Consider the following 5,354-nt stretch of genomic DNA (forward strand, 5'->3'; position numbering starts at 1 on the left):
TAACTTTTACATTGTAAAAATAAAACATGGAGGAACAGTCACAGGATCACTAATTTAGTTTTAACAATTAGGAAAAACATTTATTAAACATGAAAAATTGAATTATAATAAAACACTCCTTTACTCTCCCTTAGCTGAACAAATACACACAAATTTAATGATTAATATGGATTACAAAGTACATCTTATGATACAATGGCCTCATTAACACAAAAAGTCCCTTTTAAGCGAACAAGATGACTGTGGTCAAATACCCACTCCCTCTGAACCCAAGATAGTGTCTGTGGTTTTCTCTTCAGAATTCCCCAGATGATTGCCACATGAGTTTCCAAACACCATTTTCAAAAACATGTTTTAAAATTTTTCTCATAATAATGCTTTGCCTCGGTGGTTTGCATTATGAAACACAGTCCAGGTTTTCCAAATCACACTTTCGAACAACATTTCTGCTCCACTTTTAACAGCTGATCCAGTCCAGGATTTCACACCAACCATTTTAGGATTTCTTGGTCTTGACTGTCATACAATCTGCTCACATTTGCTTGAACTCTTGATTCCCAGACTGTATTAAAATGACATAAAATGTTTCATCTACCTCTGTCCCAATTCAAATCTAATTACTGTAATTGTCTCTTTAACACAGAATACTTTGTTTACTCTTCCTTGAATTCTCCTGAACAACACCTTGGTCTCTGTTCATTTAACCTCAGTCGACTTAAACATTCTTTCTGTTCCAATTCACTGGTTATTTGGATTGTACCTTGTTCCTTATGAAGCTTGCATCTGTGCAACTTCCTTGGCCTGTTCAGTTTCTCCTGGCAGAGTTAAGAGAGGTTCATTCATCAGTGGCCTGTCTCCAATTATCAACACATTCAGCTATAACCAAACTTGAAAGACTTGTTGTCTTTACAAGGATCCTCAGTTGCTAAGCAACCCCTTACTTCGATTTACTGTTCATGCCGTAGCCCTCTGTGAGCACAATAGAATCACAGTTAGAATTGAAACCAACACATACAAACACCTTTGTCCAGCATGGACCTAACTTTTATTCCTCCAGGTGCGGAAACATTAAATTGAACCCACTTGAAACTATAGCTTATGTCTACTGTTTACCAATACAAATATAAATCCTTTAAAACTACCTTTGTTTTCCTAATACAGGCTAATGTACTGAGCACAAGGGTTCAAACCCCATCATGGCAGCTGGCAGGATTTGAATTTAAAAATCTGGAACATAAAGTTAGTCTCAGCAATGGTGACCATGAACCTATCCTTGACTGTTGTAAAAACCCCCTCCTGGTTCCCTAATGTCTTTTAAGGCAGGAACTCTACCGTCCTTACCTGGTCTGACCTACACGTGACTCCAGACCCACAGCAATGTGTTTGAACGGGTGGTGGGATTTAACAACTTTCAAAAGAAAATTTTATGAATGATTGAAGAGGATTGAAGGGCAGCAGAGTAGCACAAGTGGATAGCACTGTGGCTTCACAGCGCCAGGGTCCCAGGTTCGATTCCCTGCTGGGTTACTGTCTGTGTGGAGTCTGCACGTTCTCCCCGTGTCTGCGTGGGTTTCCTCCGGGTGCTCCAGTTTCCTCCCACAGTCCAAAGACATGCAGGTTAGGTGGATTGGCCATGATAAATTGGCCTTAGTGACCAAAAAGGTTAGGAGGGATTATTGGGTTACGGGGATAGGGTGGAAGTGAGGGCTTGAGTGGGTCGGTGCAGACTCAATGGGCTGAATGGCCTCCTGCACTGTATGTTCTCTGTTCTATGTTCTATATGATATGTTGCAGGACCATGGGGGAAGGGGCATGGATCACTCTTTCAAATATCTACCACAATGCACAAAATAGTCTCCTTCTGCATCATTCTATGTTTGATAGTGTTTCTCATCTCTTCCACATACATGTTCTTTGGCTGTTGCAAGTACCATGTTTCTCTCGCTACACCGCCTTATGTTTGCTTCTGATGTCAGATTCTTTCACTTTGTCCTAATCCCAGATTTTGGTTCTAAATTTTTTTTCCCCGGACCATTCATTCTCAGCCTTAATTTATGGCAGAAGGTCTGGGGTGATCATGCACAAAAGATTAGCAAGTCTGAATACTTGACCTCCATCCAGCAGGTGACAACCGAATCCACTTTATTTTTGTGAGGTGGTGTTCTAGGATAGGAAAGTATGTCCACCACCATCAAACTGCTTCTTAGCCAGAAGGAGAGTAGCTGTTATCCCTTTTGTTAACCCCTTTTGTACAGCACCATCCATGTCCTCCATTAGCAGTAAAATGTATTGTCTTTGAACTACTTCTATGGCTGTTTGGAGGTCTTAAAAGAGTGGCTATCTGTTCATTGGTCACTAATATTGTTGTTGCATGATGGTCATTCTCCAGCTCTTGTCGTGATTCTAACTATTAACATAACCCTGTGCAAATTCTTGCACAAGGTTGTTATTTAGAAGCAATGCACTCACATTGCGCCTGTTTCAGCTAAACAAAATAAATGATAGCCATTCTCTAGTTCATTCCTCAGGACAATGCCTCGACCCATCAGAGTCAAGCTGGCTGGTTGAAATTATCAAACAATGTTTGGCAGTTGACTGTCAGTAACCATTAACTGGTGCATTCTCCCTGGCAATGCCTCGACCAGACGGAGCCCATTTGCCAGCCAATCAGCGATCAGCACGCTCTTCATGTACAGTATAAAGTTGTTGCTTCCCTTGACTTTGGTAGTCTTGCGATTGTCCTGATGAGTACACGATAAAAAACTTCAACGAAGTGTCTACGCTCAACAATACTATTTACTTTTTGTGCGTGTAACAATGGATATCAAGACTTCCGGGTGCGGCTATGCAGAGCTAGGTCGCATATTCGGTAGCTCCCGCTTGGAACGGACTTTTGGGTTCTTTTACAGGGCCCCCACGGCATTTGTTTGACATTTCCCGGTGTGGGAAGAAGACTGCAGCATTCCCCTGACAGTGTCCCCCAGGAATGTTATGTCTTTTGGCTACCAGACCCGGCAGAAACAGTAAAAGATGTGGCTGCAACAGGATAAACAGGGCCTCTTCCAGCATGCAGGCGGGGGAAGGACAAGCTTAAAGCTGCAATCTGACTTGACTCTATCAAAGGTGAATTCTAGCAGCAGAGGGAACAACTGTGAAAAGATCTACCAAGGCCATTGAAGAAGCAGGGACGAGGCTTCCGATGGTGGCCATGGAGGAGTAGGTCGCGCATTCGGCAGCTCCCGTCTGGAACGGACTCCCAGACCTTTTTCAGGAGTTTCCATAGACTTTTTGGGGCAGACTGGTGAAGCGAACACTGCCAAAAGTATTCCCTCTCGACTTCCGGTTGCGGCTATGTGGAGCTAAGCCGCACGATTCGGCAGCTCCCGCTACCACGGACTTTCGGGCTCGTTAGAGGAGCCCCAACGGAACTTTTTTTTTTTGACGCAGCCCGTGGGGAAGGAAAGAGAGAGGTCCCCCTCCAACTTCTATGAAACGGACCAGAAGTGTAACGGCCAAAGGAGCGGCACTTGAGCAATGGGAGAAGCGAGGGGAAGAAAACAAAATGGCGGCGGCCAGGGACAAAGGGGAGCTGCAGGAGTTCATCAAGCGCTGCTTTGAGGAGCAGCGCGAGGAGATGCGCAAGGAGATGTTGGCGCCTATGCTTTCGGCAATTGAAGGACTCAGGATCACCCAGAAGGCCCACGAAGCTAAGATCCAGGAGGTACAGAAAAGAGTCAGTCAGAACGAGGACGAGCTCGTGGGCCTGGCGGTGAGAGTGGAGCAGAACGAGGTGCTACACAAGAGGTGGAGTTGGACGGGGCACATCGGGTGCTGGCGAAGAAGCCCCAGGCAAGTGAGCCGCCAAGGGCAATGGTGGTGAGGTTCCACCGGTTCACGGGCAGAGAGTGGGTCCTGAGATGGGCCAAGAAGGAGCGGAGCAGTAAGTGGGACAATGCAGAGATCCGAATATACCCGGACTGGAGCACGGAGGTTGCAAAGCGGAGAGCGGGTTTCAACCGGGCCAAAGCGGCGTTGTACCGGAAAGAAGTGAAATTCGGAATGCTGCAGCCAGCGCGACTGTGGGTCACATACAAGGGCCAGCACTATTACTTCGAAACGCCTGAAGAGGCGTGGACCTTTGTACAAGCCGAAAAGTTGGACTCTAACTGAGGGTTTGTGAGGGTGGGGGGGATGTTTTGGGGTTTGATGTGTGATGGTTGTTGTATATAGGGGGTCAATCACGCGCAGGAAATGTTACATGGGCTGGGGGAGAGAGACAAGGCCGCGACAGGAGCTGCGCCTGAGGGGGTGGAGCGGGCTTTGGAAAGGCGGGAAGGGGAACGAAGGAATGCATATGGATTGGGAGACTCCCACGCGGGGAGGTCAATGGGACGGCGGGGGAAGCCGGGGTCAGCAGGCTTCAGCTGACTTACGGGAGTGACATGGGGGGAGCAAAAAAGCTAGACAGGGGTCTAGCGGGGGGGGGGAGGGGAGGGGGGAAGGGGGGGGGGGAAGGGTTGCTGCTGCACTGGCCGAAAGGGAATGGGACACAGAAGAGGTGGTCGGGACGGGGATCCCCCCTCTGGGGGACTGGAGGGTGAGGGAGGCGTGGACACGGGACTGGCCCAGAAAAGGAGATGGCTAGTCAGCGGGGCGTGAAGGGGGGTGAGAGCCCCTCCAATCCGGCTGATAACGTGGAATGTGAGGGGCCTGAATGGGCCGGTGAAGAGGGCTCGAGTGTTCGCGCACTTAAAGGGACTGAAGGCGGACGTGGCCATGCTCCAAGAGACACACCTGAAGGTGGCGGACCAGGTCAGGCTAAGAAAGGGATGGGTAGGACAGGTATTCCACTCGGGACTGGACGTGAAGAATAGAGGGGTGGCAATATTGGTGGGAAAGCGTGTGTCATTTGAGGCCAAGACGACGGCTCCAGATGGAGTTTGACCTGTTGACCACAGGGAAGGCGGAGGCACAGTGGATGAAAGCGTAGGGGGCGACCTACGAGTATGGAAAAAAGGCTAGTCGGATGCTGGCACACCAGCTCCGTAAGAGGATGGCAGCGAGGGAAATAGGGGGAGTCAAAGATGGAAGGGGAGCCACGGTTTGGAGTGCGACGAAAATAAACGAGGTATTCAAGGCCTTTTATGAAGAGCTGTACGGATCCCAGCCCCCAGCGGAGGAAGAGGGGATGAGACGATTCCTAGATCAGCTGAGATTCCCGAGGGTGGAGGAGCAAGAGGTGGCTGGTTTGGGGGCACCAATTCGGTTGGAGGAGCTGAGCAAGGGTTTGGTGAGCATGCAGGCGGGGAAGGCCCCGGGACCGGACGGATTCCCGGTGGAGTTCTACAGGAAGT

This window comes from Scyliorhinus torazame, chromosome 17 (genome assembly GCF_047496885.1).
Source record: "Scyliorhinus torazame isolate Kashiwa2021f chromosome 17, sScyTor2.1, whole genome shotgun sequence".
In the NCBI taxonomy this organism is placed as follows: domain Eukaryota; kingdom Metazoa; phylum Chordata; class Chondrichthyes; order Carcharhiniformes; family Scyliorhinidae; genus Scyliorhinus; species Scyliorhinus torazame.